The sequence below is a fragment of the Cetorhinus maximus genome, chromosome 16 (genome assembly GCF_964194155.1).
Source record: "Cetorhinus maximus chromosome 16, sCetMax3.hap1.1, whole genome shotgun sequence".
Taxonomy (NCBI): domain Eukaryota; kingdom Metazoa; phylum Chordata; class Chondrichthyes; order Lamniformes; family Cetorhinidae; genus Cetorhinus; species Cetorhinus maximus.
In genome coordinates, this window is record NC_135894.1 from 28,565,427 (window position 1) to 28,582,582 (window position 17,156).

Genomic DNA, 17,156 nt, shown 5'->3' on the forward strand with positions numbered 1-17,156 from the left:
TTTGTCATTTAATGTCTCCCATCTACCGCCCTGTTACGGACCTGTCCTGCTGTTCTTGTTCCACCCTCACCCCTTTCCCTTGTTTAAAAACTATCGCTTTTCTAACTTTTCCCAATTCTGATGAAAGGTCATCGACCTGAAACTTTACCTCAATTTCTTTCTCCACAGATGCTGCCAGACCTGCTGATTAGTTCCAGCATTTTCACTTTTTAATGCACACGAGTCAGTCAGATCCAATCACACGATGATTACTGGGACCTTTGGAATTGATACAATGCGGTTCTGTTTGAAAAGAAAAGGGTTGGTCCACAAAAGCATCAAATCTTCCATTGATCACATGGAGATAATTACAAGCTTTGTACTTCGATTGTGAGTGGCTAATAGATAAGATACTAGCCTTAAGAGTCAGAGATTATGGATTCAAGCCCATTTGGGGTGGGGCAGATTTATGGCTAGAAACAAATATGAAAAGACTTCCTGTGATCATCATTCTATGACAGGCAGGCAGGTGTTCCCCTCAGGGAACAATTTCATCTGCTCCTTCCAAGCAAATAGAATCAAAGAAATTGATGTTACAGTAGGACACAGGTGAATGGCCTCCTAGAACAAAGAACAAAGAAAAGTACAGCACAGGAACAGGACCTTCGGCCCTCCAAGTCTGCGCCGATCATATTGCCTGTCAGACTAAAATATTTTGCACTTCCAGGGTCCATATACCTCTATTCTCATCCTATTCATGTATTTGTCAAGCTGCCTCTTAAACACCACTATCGTACCTGCTTCCACCACCTCCTCTGGCAGTGAATTCCAGACATTCACTACCCTCTGTGCACTATTATTGCTATTACAGAGGCTTGGTTGAAGGATGGACAGGATTGGCCGATAAACGTTCCAGGATTTAGATGTTTCAAGCAGGATAGAGAGGGATGTAGAAGAGTTGGGGAGTTGCACTGCTGGTTAGGGAGAATATCACAGCTCTATGACAGGAGGACACCTCGGAGGGCTCATGTTGCGAGGCAATATGGGTAGAACTCTGGAATAGGAAGGGTGCAGTCACAATGTTGGGGGTTTACTATAGGCCTTGCAATTGAGGAACAGTTATGTAGGCAGATTTTGGAAAGATGTAAAAGCAATAGGGTTATTGTGGTGGGTGATTTTAACTTTCCCTATATTGACTGGGAATCACTTAGTGCTAGGGGTTTGGATGGTGCAGAATTTGTAAGGTGCATCCAGGAGGGCTTCCTGAGACAATATGTAGATAGTCCAACTAGGGAAGGGGCAATACTGAACTTGAAATTAGGGAATGAACCCGGCCAGGTGGTCAGAGTTTCAGTAGGGGAGCATTTCAAGAAAAGTGACCATAATTCAGTAAGTTTCAAGGTACTGGTGGATAAGGATAACAGGAGTCCACGGGTTAAGGTGCTTAATGGGGGGAAGGCTAATTATAACAATATTAGGCAGGAACTGAGGAATCTAGACTGGAGGCGGATGTTTGAGGGCAAATCAACAACTGACGTGTGGGGGGCTTTCAAATGCCAGTTGATAAGAATTCAGGACTGGCATGTTCCTGCTAGGATGAAGGATAAGTATGGCAACTTTCAGGAACCTTGGATAACGAAAGATATTGTGAGATTAGTCAAAAAGAAAAGGGAAGCATTCATAAGGGCTAGAAGGCTGGGAACAGATGAAGACGGTGGAGAATATAAAGAAAGTAGGAAGAAACTTAAGCAAGGAGTCAGGAGGGCTAAAAGGGGTCATGAAAAGTCATTGGCAACCAGGATTAATGAAAATCCCAAGGCCTTTTATACATATGTAAAGGGCAAGAGGGTAGCCAGGGAAAGGGTAGGCCCACTCGGACAGAGGTGGGAATCTGTGTGTGGAGCCAGAAGAAATGAGAGATACTGAATGAATACTTTTCATCAGTATTCACCAAAGAGAAGGACTTAGTGGTCGATTTGTCTAGGGAAGAGTGTGTAGATACCCTGGATCATGTTGAGATCAAAAAAGAGGAAGTGTTAGGCGTCTTGAAGAATATTAAGGTGGATAAGTCCCCAGGGCCAGATGGGATCCACCCCAGAGTACTGAGGGAGGCAAAGGAGGAGATTGCTGGGGCCTTGACAGAAATCGTTGTATCCTCACTGGCTACGGGTGAGGTCCCAGAGGACTGGAGAATGGCCAATGTTGTTCCATTGTTTAAGAAGGGTAGCAGGGATAATCCAGGAAATTACAGGCCGGTGGTGAGCCTTACGTCAGTGGTAGGGAAATTATTGGAGAAGATTCTTCGTGACAGGATTTACTACCATTTGGAAGCAAATGGGCGTATTAGTGAGAGGCAGCATGGTTTTGTGAAGAGGAGGTCGTGTCTCACTAACTTGATTGAGTTTTTCGAGGAAGTGACAAAGATGATCGACGATGGAAGGGCAGTGGATGATATCTACATGGATTTCAGTAAGGCCTTTGACAAGGTCCCTCATGGCAGACTGGTACAGAAGATAAAGTCGCACAGGATCAGAGGTGAGCTGGCAAGATGGATACAGAATTGGCTTGGTCATAGAAGACAGAGGGTAGCAGTGGAAGGGTGCTTTTCTGAATGGAGAGCTGTTACTAGTGGTGTTCCGCAGGGATCAGTGCTGGGACCTTTGCTGTTTGTAGCATACGTAAATGATTTGGAGGAAAATGTAACTGGGCTAATTAGTAAGTTTGCAGACGACACTAAGGTTGGAGGAGTTGCAGATAGTGAAGAGGATTGTCAAAGGATACAACGGGATATAGATTGGTTGGAGACTTGGGTGGAGAAATGGCAGATGGAGTTTAATCCGGACAAATGCAAGGTAATGCATTTTGGAAGGTCTAATACAGGCAGGAATTAAACAGTAAATGGCAGAACCCTTAAGTGCATCGACGGGCAGAGGGACCTGGGTGTACAGATCCACAGGTCACTGATAGTGGCAACGCAGGTGGATAAGGTAGTCAGGAAGGCATATGGCATGCTTGCCTTCATCGGCAGGGGTATTGAGTATAAAAGCTGGGAAGTCATGCTGCAGCTGTATAGAACCTTGGTTAGGCCACACTTGGAATATTGCGTGCAATTCTGGTCGCCACATCACCAGAAGGATATGGAGGCATTGGAGAGGATGCAGAGGAAGTTTACCAGGATGCTGTCTGGTCTGGAGGTTATTAGCTATGAGGAGAGGTTGGAGAAACTCGGATTGTTCTCACTAGAGCGACGGAGATTGAGGGGTGACTTGATAGAAGTTTACAAAATTATGAGTGGCATGGACAGAGTAGATAGTCAGAAGCTTTTTCCCAGGGTGGAAGAGTCAATTACTAGAGGACATAGATTTAAGGTGAGAGGAGAAAACTTTAGAAGAGATGTGCGGGGTAAGTTTTTTACGCAGAGTGTAGTGACTGTCTGGAATTCGCTGCCAGAGGAGGTGGTAGAAGCAGGTATGATAGTGGTGTTTAAGAGGCAGCTTGACATATACATGAATAGGATGGGAATAGAGGGATACGGACCCCGGAAGTGCAAAATATTTTAGTTTGACAGGCAATATGATCAGCACAGGCTTGGAGGGCCAAAGGGCCTGTTCCTGTGCTGTACTTTTCTTTGTTCTTTGTTCTAGGAGGCCATTCACCTCAATGTGCCTGTGCTGGCTGTAAATGAGTTACCCAGCCTAATCCCACTTCCCTGCTCTTGGTCCACTGCTCTGTGGTTCTGAAACTTCAAGTGGTCTTCTTAAATGTGATCAGAGTTTCTAACTCTACCACACTTGAAGACCCCCCAGCACATTCTCGGGTGAAAAAAAATTCCCCTCTGATCCTTTTATTAAAGAATTAAATCTATGTCCACTGGTAATTGACTTCTCTGCTAAGGGGAGCAGATCCTTCCTATCCACTCCATCTAGGCTCCTCATAATCTTAACACATCAATTAAACACCAGCATGAACTGGCTGGGCCTGTTCCTGTGCCTACAATCATGATATAAATGTGTCTTAAACTCTTCTGTTCCAAAGATTTTAGTCCTCTTAGAACTTCCCTGAATCAAGGGAATTTTGGAAGTTTGCAACCAATGCATCCACTATCTCTGAAGCTAATTCTTTTAAGATGCTAGGCGTCGGCCCAGGAGACCTGTTAGCTTTTAGTCCTATTAGTCTTTCTGCAGTTTTTTTCTCTAGTGATTGGGATTGTTTTAAGTCCCACCCTCCCTTTTCTCTTTGAATCAAAACCCATTTCTCCCACACCAATCTTTGAGCCACATACTCAACTCTCTGATCTTATTTACCCTACACCAATTTGGTCATGGCTCAGGTAGTAATCCAGAGATTATTATCTTTGTGGTTCTGCTTTTTAATTTAGCCCCGAACTGCTCCTACATCCTCGAAAGAACCTTTTAATCCTACATAAGTTGGTGCCCATGTGGACCACAACTGGAGCTTCTTCCTTCCACCCCAAGTTGCTCGCCAGCCATGAGGAGTTGAATTAGATAGTGACACTTGCAGGAAATTATCAATGAACATGCAGCTTGAGGAAATCAAGTGTGCTCACGACGGCTATTTATTATCACTACAGTTTGTGGAACTGGTCGACCTGTTGCTGGACATCAGGGAGTAGCCACTAGAAGAGGGGAAATTTAGTGAGAATGGAAAGCAATGATCAAGTGTATCATGGTTGTAGGTATCTCTAGTTCATTTAGACTAATGGAGAATGTGTTGATTTCTCATGTGACTTCAAACGTTACATAAGATGATACAATACCCTTTGTTTTGCTGAAAGCCATCTTTAATCCTCATTGCTGAAATATACAGAGATCAATTAGCTTCAGTCAGGGAAATGCCTTCTAGAATCAGAGAAACTTCAATCAAGGAAACCTCTGTAAAGAAACTCACTTTTTAAAAACAATCAACTGCACCAATTCTTTCTGCACAGGAACCAGTCAGATCCAATCACACATTAACTCTGTCTCTTTCTCCACAGATGTTTCCAGACCTGCTGAATATTTCCTACATTTTCACTTTTTAATGCAAAGGAGTCAGTCAAGATCCAATCATTACTGAGACCTTTGGAATTGATATGATGCGGTTCTGTTTGAAAAGAAAGGACTGACCCACAAAATTATCAATTGTTCTAATGACTACATGGAGGCAAAGGAGCAAATTACAAGCTGCAAGACTCCACTCAACATATACAGCCCCTGTGGCTTAATGGATAAGGCACTGGCATCCCGAGCCAGGGATTGTGGGGTGGGGTGGATTTTGGATGAGAAGCAAATATCAAAAGTCTTTTTTAAGCATTGTCATATCCTGTGACAGGCAGGCAGCTTTAATCAGGGAACAATGTCCCTGCACTCCCCAGGCAAATAGAATCAAAGAAATTTATGTCAGAGTAGGAGGCCATTCATCCCATTGTGTCTATGCTGGCTGTAAACGAGCTATCCAGCCTAATCCCACTTTGCAGCTCTTGAACTGCTCCCCTGTGGTTTTGACACTTCAAGCTTTCACCCTGATGTTCTTAAATATGATCAGAGTTTCTAAATCTACAACGCTTTTCGACACCCAGCCCACTCTGTGTGGAAAAAAGCTCTCCTCCGCTTCCCTTTGATCCTTTAATCAAAGAGTTAAATCTATATTCACTGGGAATTCAATTCTCTGAAATGGGGAGCAGGTCCTCCCTATCCACTCCATCTAGACTCTTCATAATTTGAACGCATCAATTAAATACGTGGTTGTGCCTGTTCTTGCCTACAATCCCAATATATATATCTCCCATATCCACTTCTTTTTCAAAGAAAACAACTCTAGATTATCAATTTCTCATCATGGCTAAAATTCTCCATTCCTGGCAGCATCCTTCTAAATCTTCACTTTGGCTTCCTCTGCTCCTAACTTTTTACCAATTCGAAAATACTCAGATCTACCTAAACAGATGCAATAAGTCAAATTTCAAAGAGAGCAACAATTTATACTGCATGAGAAAAGGGTGCTAATTGGTTGGTAAATTGACTCTGATTGGTCAAAGTGTTGCCCTGGAGCCTGCACCAGGGAACAATTGTCCCCCACGCTTTTGTTTAATTCAAAACAGGCTCAATGCTCATCCATGTTCCTTTTCCCTGTGGAGAATAGGGCCCTGAGTATGAATAGATGTAGTTACTCGCAAGCATCAGGGAGCCACATTGTGAGCCCAACTGATAATCTTAACTTGGTTGTCAGTGTAATTCTTAGCACACTCAGGGTTGTTCACCGAGTGCTGTCCAATCGCGGAATCACATCTAATGTTAGACATTATGTTCTGAGTTTAGCGAGTATGGGCTGGTTGGGTATGGTCAGTACTCTTCCTATTACAAACAGTCAAAGGGATGTGCTGTCTGATTCATTCCGTCATTCTTTGGCAGACTGACATCACATCGACACTGAAATTCATATACTGCATTACTCATTTGTGTGGTAGGCTGAACGTCTTTTTGTCTTGATGGCAGCATCCTGTTAGTGGAAAATATCACTCATGTTGCTGCTGCACATAGTAGCAGTGTGAAATAGATGGCTTCACTTGTTGCTCCAACTTTGAGCTACCTTCCCCTTCCAGGGCAATCTGAGGTAGACTGGGCGCTTTTCAGGTCCGAAGGCGGCGGCCATGGATAAACTTGTGAGTATGTGAGATACATAATGAGCAATGATCTGATCAGGGAAGCCATTATCCTGCAGGAGAGCTGTGATGCACCCTATTTCAGCACCAAGCTTACACAGTGAGCAAATGGCTCGGGCCCTGTTTAGAGATTGCCAATACGGCCAATCTTACAGCATATGGAACTTTAGGAATCCCAATGTGTATATTGATCAGTGAAGGTCGGCTTGCAGACAGTAGCAGAGAACCCATGAGCTTATTTCTCAATTAGCACATTGAGGAAGGGGAGTTTGTTAGTCAACTCCATTCCAAAGGTGTATTTGATTGTGGGATGGAGCACATTAAGGTGCGTAAAGAAATTCTTACATACAGCTGCAGATTGAAATATAGTAAACATATCATCTACATATCGGAAACTTGGGTGCAGAGAGTTTAGAAACATAGAAACATAGAAACAAGGAGAAGGAGTAGGTTATTCGGCCCTTCGAGTCTGCTCCGTCATTCAATATGATCATGGCTGATCATCCAACTCAATAGCCTGCTCCCGCTTTCTCCCCATATCCTTTGATCCCTTTCGCCCCAAGAGCTATATCTAACTCCTTCTTGAAAACATACAATGTTTTGGCCTCAACTTCTTTCTGTGGTAGCGAATTCCACAGGCTCACCACTCTCCGGGTGAAGAAATTTCTCCTCATCTCTGTCCTAAATGGTCTACCCTGTATCCGCGGACTGTGACCCCTGGTTCTGGACTCTCCCACCATTGGGAACATCCTTCCTGCATCTACCCTGTCTAGTTCTGTTATAATTTTACAGGTTTCTATTAGATCACCGCTCATTCTTCTGAACTCCAGCAAATATAATTCTAACCAACTCAATGTCTCCTCATAAGTCAGTCCCGCCATCCCAAGAATCAGTCTGGTAAACTTTCGCTGCGCTCCCTCTATAGCAAGAACATCCTTCCTCAGATAAGGAGACCAAAACTGCACACAATATTCCAGGTGTGGTCTCACCAAGGCCCCGAATAATTGCAGCAAGACATCCCTGCTCCTGTACTCGAATCCTCTCACTATGAAGGCCAACAAACCATTTGCCTTCTTTACCGCCTGCTGCACCTGCATGCTTACCTTCAGCAGTGGTATACAGTCAGGAGGCAGTTGCCCTGGGAGTCCTCAACATCGACTCCTGCCCACATGAGATCTCATGGCATCACGTCAAACATGGGCAAGGGAACCTCTTGCTGATTACCACATAGTCCACCCCTTCAGCTGATGAATGTTGAACACCAGTTGGAGGAAGCACTGGGGGAGCTAAGGGTGCAGAATGTACTCTGGGTGGAGGATTTCAATGTCCATCACCAAGAGTGGCTCGGTAGAACCACTACTGACCGAGCTGGCTGAGTCCTAAAGGACATAGCTGCTAGACTGGGTCTGCGGCAGGTGGTGAGGGAACCAACAAGAGGGAAAAACATACTTGACCTCATCCTCACCAACCTGCCTGCCACAGATGCATCTGTCCATGACAGTATCGGTAGGAATGACCACCACAAAGTCCTTGTGGAGACGAAGTCCTGCCTTCACATTGACGATACCCTCCATTGTGTTGTGTGGCAGTACCAGCATATTAAATAGGATATGTTTCAAACAGGCCTTGTAACACAAGACTGGCCATCCATGAGGCGCTTTGAGCCATCAGCAGCCAAGGAGCTGTACTCTACCACAATTTGTAACCTCATGGCCCGGCGTATCCCCCACTCTACCATTACCATCAAGCCAGGGGATCAACCCTGGTTCAATGAAGAGTGCAGGATGGCATGCCAGGAGCAGCACCAAGCATACCTAAAAATGAGGTGTCAACCTGGTGAAGCTATAACACAGGACTACTTGCATGCCAAACAGCAAAGGCAGCAAGTGATAGACAGAGCTAAGCGATCCCACAACCAACAATCAGATCTAAGCTCTGCAGTCCTGCCACATCCAGTCGGTGAATGGTGGTGGACAATTAAACAACTCATTGGAGGAGGAGGCTCCACAAATATCCCCATCCTCAGTGATGGAGGAACCCAGCACATCAGTGCAAAAGATAATGCTGAAGCATTCACAACAATCTTCAGCCAGAAGTGCTGAGTAAATGATCCATCTTGGACTTCTCGGGAGGTCCCCAGCATCACAGATGCCAGTCTTCAGCTAATTCGATTCACTCCACATGATGGCAAGAAATGGCTGAAGACTCTGGGTAATGCAAAGTCTGTGGGCCCTGACAATATTCCGGCAATTGCGCTGAAGTCTTGTGCTCCAGAACTTGCTGCGCCCCTAGCCAAGCTGTTACAACACTAGCATCGGCCCAGCAATATGGAAAATTGCCCAGGTACGCCCTGTACACAAAAAAGCAGGAGAAACCCAACCTGGCCAATTACCGCCCCATCAATCGACTCACAATCATCAGTAAAGTGATGGAAGGGGCCATCAGCGGTGCTACCAAGCAGCACTCCCTTAGAAATAACCTGCTCTCACTGATGTCCAGTTTGGGTTCCACCAGGGTAACTCAGCTCCTGACCTCATTCCAGCCTTGGTTCAAACATGGTCAAAAAAGCTGAACTTGGTGAGGTGAGAGTGACTGCCCTTGAGGTCAATGGAGGAAATTAATCAAGTGTGGCATCAAGGAGTTTTTGCAAAACTGGAGTCAATAGGAATCGGGGGAAAACTCTCCGCTGGTTGGAGTCATACCTAGCATAAAGGAAGATGGCTGTGGTTGTTGGAAGTCAGTCATCTCAGCTGCAGGACATCACTGCAGGAGTTCCCCAGGATAGTGTCCTAGGCCCAACCACTTTTAGCTGCTTCATCAATGGCCTCCCTTCCATCATAAGGTCAGAAGTGAGAATGTTCACTGATGATGGTGCAATGTTGAACACCATTTACGACTCTTCAGATACTGAAGCAGTCCATGTCCAAACACAGGAAGACCTGGACAATATCCAGGCTTGGGCTGTCAAGTAATAAGTAACAATCATGCCACACAAATGCCAGGCAATGACCATCCCCAACAAGAGAGAATCCAACCAATGCCCCTTGACATTCAATGGCATTACCGTCACTGAATCTCCCACCATCTGCATCCTGGGGTTACCATTGACCAGAAACTGAACTGGACTAGCTATATAAGCACTGTGGCTACAAGAGCAGGTCAGAGGCTAAGAATGCTGCAGTGAGTAACTCACCTCCTGACTCACCAAAGCCTGTCTACCATTTACAAGGCACAAGTCAGGAGTGTGATGGAATACTCTCCACTTGCCTGGATGAGTGCAGTTCCCACATCGCTCGAGAAGTTTGACACCATCCAAGACAAAGCAGCCCACTTGATTGGCACCACATCCACAAACATTCACTCCCTCCACCACCGATGGACAGTAGCAGCAGTGTGTACCTGATGCACTGCAGGAATTCACCGAAGCTCCTTAGGCAGCACCTTCCAAACCCACGACCACTGCCATCTAGAAGGACAAGGACAGCAGACACATGGGAACACCACCACCTGGAAGTTGCCCTCCAAGTCACTCACGATCCTGACTTGGAAATATATCGCTGTTCCTTCACTGGGTCAGAATCCTGGAACTCCCTTCCTGACAGCACTGTGGGTGTACCTACCCCACATAGACTGCAGCGATTCAAGAAGGCAGACGACCACCATCTTCTTGAGGTAACTAGGGATGGGCAATAAATGCTGGCCCAGCCAGCGAAGCCCATATCCGCTAAAAGAATATATAAAAACTGGATAGTCTTGTCAGCAAAATTAAAGGCCATGGGATCAAAGAGACAGTGGCAGTGTGAATATGAATTTGATTAAGGGATGGGGAGCAGACAGTGATGGTGAACAGCTGCTTTTCAGACCGGAGAGAAGTATACAGTGGTGATCCTCGGGACTCAATAACAGAGACTGGTTCAGGTGGATTGAAACCAGAATTTGGTAGACAAGGTGGTCATTGAACAATAGAAGCCCTTCCGAGAGGACATAGTTTGAAGACAGAGGAAACACGTTCCCATGATTGAGAAAGGAAGGAGATTCAAAACTAGAGATCCCTGACTAAAAAATCTGGAATATAAAGCTAGTCTCAGTAATGGTGACCATGCAACTATCATCGATTGTCCTAAAAACCCATCTCGTTCACTAATTATCTTTAGGGAAGGAAATCTGCCATCCTTACCTGATCTGACCTACATGTGACTCCAAACCCATGACAATGTGGTTGACTCTTAACTGCCCTCTGAAAATGCCCCAGCAAGCCACTCAGTTTAAGTGCAATTAGGGATGGGCAACAAATGCTGGCCTTGCCAGTGACGCCCACATCCCATGAAAGAGTTAAAAAAAAACTTAATGAGTGATATACTTGCATTGGGAGCAGTTCAGAGCAGATTCACTAGGCTGATTCCTGGGATGAAGGGATTGTCTTATCAGTAAAAATTGAGCAGATAACGCCGATATTATTTGCAATTTAGAAGAATGAGAGGCGATCTTATTGAAAGATTCTAAGGGAACTTGACAGGGTAGATGCAGAGATGATGTTTCACCTCATGGGGGAATCTAGAACTAGTGGGCACACATTCAAAATAAGGGGTGTCCGATTAAAGACGGGGATGAGGAGGAATTGCCTCTCTCAGAGGGTCATTAATCTTTGGAATTCTCCTCCCCATAGAGCAGTGGAGGCTGGGTCATTGAATATATCCAAGGCTGAGTTAGACAGATTCTTGATCTACAAGGGAGACAAGGGTTTTGGTGGGGGGGACAGGCATGAAAGTGGAGTTAAGGCCACAGTCAGATCAGCCATGATCTTATTGAATGGTGGAGCAGGTGTGATGGTCGGAATGGCCCACTCCTGTGCCTATTATTTATGATCTTGATTATCAAATGCCTTTTGCAAATCCATGTACCCACATCAACTGCATTGCCCTCATGAATCCACTCTGTTACCTCATCAAAACCTCAACCAAGTTATTTAAACAGGGTTTGGGCTAAACAAATCCATGATGATTCTCCTTAATTAACCTGCATTTGCCCAAGTGACTGTGAACTTTGTGCCAAATTATTGTTTCTAGAAACTTCCCCACAATCAGCCCGATTACAATAAAGGAGGTTAAGGAGGTTCAACTGGACCAATTGTCAATGTACAAGAGACAATCACATCCTGTTACATCATTGTTGGGAGCTTTGGAATTGATAGAATTTGGTTGTGAATGAAAAGAAAGAGCTGGGCCACAAAATACCTTCAGATTTGTCAGGGACTCTCGACAGGAAGTGACCTTCTGTCCCATCATGACCCTAGAGACAGACGGATAATCCAATAGCTGCAGTATTGACTTCTATACAGCCCCAGTGGCCTAATGGATAAGGCACTGGCCTCCTACGCCAGGGATTGTGGGTTCGAGTCCCATCTGGGGTGGAGTGATTTTGGCCCAGAAACAAACATCAAAGAAGCTTTTATGAACACTGGCAGATTGATTTTCTTTCAATTTATCATCCAATCTTGGCCGTTCCTGTGCAGCACCCTTCTCTGTCACTTTTTTCTCATTGGTACAATCCAGTGCAATGTTTCTACTAAACTATGAGCCACCCAACATTCAGGGGATAAAAGCAAAATACTACGGATGCTGGAAATCCAAAACAAAAATAAAAATACTTGGAAAAACTCAGCAGGTCTGGCAGCATCTGTGGAGAGGAACACAGTTAATGTTTCGAGTCCGTGTGACTCTTCAACAGAACTAAGTAAAAATTGCAGGGTAGGGTAATGTCACCTGCACTTTCCAGGTAAATACTGTCCCTTTCATTCCTGTCTTCAGCTCACCCAACACCCCAGGCATGCTTGTTAAGTTGAAATGTCGACACCCAATTACAATACAAGTACCATTCATGTTACCAGATTCAGGGATGAAATAGACACACACACTCTTCCTCCAAACTGGAAAGATGTTATTGGAGGTAAATGGGAATGTGGAATTCGAAACATAAACAGATTGAACGGCAGAGCAAGTTCGAGGTGCCAAATGGCCTACTTCTGCTGTTATTTCCTATACTCGTAGATTCGTATGGAAGGTACAAATTTCAAAGGCTACCCGGCCCTTCTTATATCCTTTCGAGATCCTGACTCTCTGATTGGAGGGTGTCCTAAGGTCCTTGTCCTTCTTGTTTATTTCCATTGGTTATTTAGGAAATTCATTTCTTTTGATAAGTTATTGGTCTCTACAAAGATCATAACGCAAGTCGGTCAAACCTGATTTGTCCTTAACAAACCCCTGCTGACTCTACTTTATTAATCAATACTTGTCCAAGTGTTGTTAATGTCCCCCAGTTCACACTTTCTAAAAGCTTTGCTACCACTGGTGTTAAACTGACTGGCCCTCTATTTGTCAGGTTACCTCATCTCCCCTTCTTTGAACAAGGGTGTAACATCTGCAATTCTCCAAATCTTTAACTCCACCCCTGTATCTGAAGAGGATTGGTTGGAAGATTGTGACCAGCACCTGCTTAATTTCTCCTATTATTTTCTTCCCCCTTTCAGGCCAGGTATTTATCCACTTTAGTTCTGTCACCTTTTCCAATACCTCCTCTCATTCAGTATCCCAGCAACCTGTTGGCTCACCACAGCTTTGGCAAAGTCCTCTTCCTTGGTAAACACCGGTGTAAAGTTTTCATTTAGTACCTCAGCCAATGCCTTCTGCCTTCACCAATGATACTCATTTTGGTTCCACCAAACGATGATTTTTATGTGAAATTAATTGGTTTTGTGGAGGTTCCTTTGCTTTCCCTGTCTCTAATTTTGAGCCTGTGCTGAGGCAGCAATCAGACTGAAGCTCTTTGATCCCCGAATACTTCAGCAACATGGACAGAGGGCTGGTTTTCAGAGAATGAAGATGATTGGAAATCTTGCTCACCCCAGACAAGATTTTGCCCCACTGCCCCTTGTTCCAGAATCCAATGTCTTATTCGTTGACACACTGGATCTACATAAAAATTATAATTGCTATACTCCTGCTTTATATGTCTCATTTTAATCTGCATATGTTTAGTTAGCTTTGTTGTTATATCCGAGGTTTAGTAATTGAGCTTAAATTCCACCAGCTGCCTTGGTGAGATTTGAACCCATGCCCCCAGAGGTTTAACCTCAATTTCTGAATTATTAGCTTTATCATGAAGGTGTAATAATTTTCATAATTTTTTTTGGATTATTGTAAGTAGGTTTATGGGGGTAAATAGTTAGGTCCATCTGTATGTGTGATTTAATTACATTTTGTAGCAAAGCAGACTGCAAGTTGAAGTTATCAAAAGAAGTAAGACATAGAAGTGTCTTTAATTGCTAATGAGTAAACATGATTGGGGTTTTAGCATGTAAGGTGTAAAGGGAATATAATTTTTAGATAGATAAAGGGGGATTTGAATTTCAGAGGTCAATGAGAACAGTAGCAACACAAAAAAATTATATTATTAGCAAGGTAAAGTTCCAAAGACATATGGAATTTACATATTAAAAAGGGAGAAACATATATAAAGGAAAATGAGGCTGTGTGTCAGGGGAAGGCATTGTAAGATCTAACAGGAGTGTGTGAAACAGCCTTCATGAAGCCACAGCATTTGTGCATAAACCTGCTGTCTACAGAAACTGAAGCTGGAGAAAGCCACTTTGAATTGTACTGTCCAGAGGGTATTGTGTTAATTTGTTGGATCTGTTTAAAATCTAACAATCTATTTTTGGACCATTGCCTTAAAGGGGATATAACTGGGAGCCAGGTTAATTAGTGATTTCAGGAGTTATTATAGTAGTAATTTGTAGACATATATATGTGCTTGAAATCTTCTCTTTTGTTAATAAATACTTTAGAAATATTTTTAAAGACTAAAATTAAAGCCTTGGTGGTCTTATTACTTCTGAATTCAGGGCACACATGTCAAAATAAATACAAATTGCAAAATCATTGTGATAGCAAGATCACGGTTCCCTCGAGGACTTGATCCACCTGGCACACATTGGGCAGAATTTTGCCATCGGCGAGCAGGGGCGGGGCCCACTCGCCCACCCATAAAATGACGCGGGATGACGTCGGGCGGAACCCCCGACATCATCCCGCCCCATTTAAATTTTGAGGGAGGCAGGGGCGCAGAAAATTCAGCTGTCAGCCCGCCGACCTGTCAATGGCCAATTGACGCCATTGACAGGATCAATTATACAATTAAAGGATCTGCCCGTCCAACCTTAAGGTTGGCGGGCAGGCCAGGAGCCCCAGCGGGGAATAGAAAAAACATGAAACCTCATCCACTGGTGGGATGAGGTTTCATGTAGGGTTTAAAAATGTTTAATAAACTTATTATGTAAATTATGAACATGTCCCATCTCATGTGACATTGTCACATGAGGGGGACATGTTAAGGAATTTTTTTTTCTATTTTTAATATTTTTAAAAGTGTCAGCGATCTCCCGGAGGCAGCACTTAGCCTCAGGGAAATGTGTGCTATATCGTGCGCATGTGTGAAAGAGCGCACTCTCGCATTTGGGGAATCCCCCCCCCGCCCGCACAGGGAACGCATAGCGCTTCCCGCCGGACATCACGCTGGGTGGGCCTTAATTGGCCTGCCCACTTAAAATGGCAGCAGGGCCCGCTTTTCCGGCAGGGATCGGCTCCCCCGCCCGCCGGAGATTGGGTCAGGCCCTCCCGCCCGACAGGCAGAAAATTCTGCCCATTATCTGCAGCATCATAACAGCCTAGTGACATTACCATTACATTTCTGTTACCCCAGACAAGAAGGCCTAAACTGTACACAGTACCCTCAGTGTGATCTCATCAATACCAGTTGTAGAAAGACACCCCTACTTTTATACTCCATCCCCCCTTACAATAAAGGTCAATATTCTATTTGTCTTCTTAATTTAATGCTGCATTGTATTCTACCTTGTTGTGACTCATGTACAAGGACACCCAGATCCCTCTGTACTGCAGAATCCTGGAGTCTCTCTCTATTTAAATAATATCCTGCTTTACTATTCTTCCTGCCAGAGTGGGTACCCTCACATTTTCCCACATTATCCTCCATCTACCATTTTTTGCCCATTCACTTAATCTATATCCTTTTGCAGATGGCAGACTGGGTGACTGCTTTGCGGAACATCTTTGCTCAGTCCACACGCATGACCCAGGCTTTCCTGTCACTTGCCATTTCAACACTCCACCCTGCTCTCATGCCCACATGTCCGCCCTTGGCTTGCTGCAATGTTCCAGTGAAGCTCAACACAAACTGGAGGAACAGCACCTCATCTTCTGATTAGGCACTTTATAGCTTCTGGACTTAACATTGAGTTCAACAACTTCAGGTCATGAACTCTCTCCTCCATCCTCACCCCTTTTTTAATGCAATTGTTTTTTGTTTTTTTATTTTACTTTTTTCATTTTTATTTAATCTTTTTTTCCTCAACCCTGCCCCTCTGCAACTGTTTCCCCCTTCCCCCCAACCCCACCCCCACAGGGCCATCTGTCACTGGTTTCTATGTTGTGCTTTCACAGGGCACTAACCCTTGTTCTGCTATTAATGCATTCTGCTATCTTACCTTTATGCCAATGTCAGCACCTTCTTTAGACTTTAACACTACCATTAACACGCCCTTTGGCTTGTGTCCATGACATCTTTGTCAATCTTTCCTTAGCTCCCACCTGTCCCTGACCTTCTATTTTGCTCCACCTGCCCCACCCCCTCTTAAACAGTGTAAAATCCATCACATTTCTACTTCTCATTAGCTCTGAAGAAGTGTCAAAAAACTCAAAACATTAACTCTGTTTCTCTCTCCTCAGATGCAGTCAGGTCTGCTGAATTTTTCCAGCATTTTTTGTTTTTATCCCTTTTCAGGCTCTTTGAATCCTCCTCACAACTTGCTTGTCTATCTATCTTTGTATAATTAGCAAATTTGACTACAATACAGTCAGTCCCTTTATCCAACTCATCATTATAGATTGTAAATAGTTGATGCCCCAGTACTGATCTATGTGGCACTCCACTAGTTACAGATTGCTAACTTGACAATTATCTATTTATCTTAACATTCTGATTCTTGTTAGTTAGCCAGTCCTCTATCCATGCTAATAAATCACCTGCAATACCATGATCTCTTACCTTAAGCAGTAACTTTTTATGTGGCACCTTATAGAATGCCTTTTGGAAATCCAAATACACTGCAAAATTTCCCCACCTCCAGTGTTGTGCATCTGTTGAATGCAAGGTTTGACAAGATGGTTATGTTTTAAACTGCCTTTTTAATACAAACTGGGATAGAGTAATGGAGATGGGCATGTGATCTCCTACTAGTTCTGCCCAATGATAAGCCTATAAAACATGTTTGCCATGGGCATGGTTTGCAGTATGTGCATCTTATAAACATGGCATGGGGTTTTTGATCATGCTAGAAAGTTAAGGGGGATATCTTTCCTTTAGTTTAGTGTATCGGTCGTCTACTAAGTAATGTTTAGTTGCTGTTGCTTTTAGTTTGTTTCCTACAGTAAAAGTCTTC

General features: G+C 44.0%; 1 non-coding gene across 1 annotated transcript; it reads left to right on the forward strand.

Moving 5' to 3' along the window:
• The first annotated feature begins 11,977 nt into the window (after positions 1-11,977).
• On the forward strand, positions 11,978-12,050 carry trnar-ccu (transfer RNA arginine (anticodon CCU)). Its single transcript has one exon. It is a non-coding gene; the product is annotated as a tRNA-Arg (tRNA).
• Positions 12,051-17,156: the final 5,106 nt, after the last annotated feature.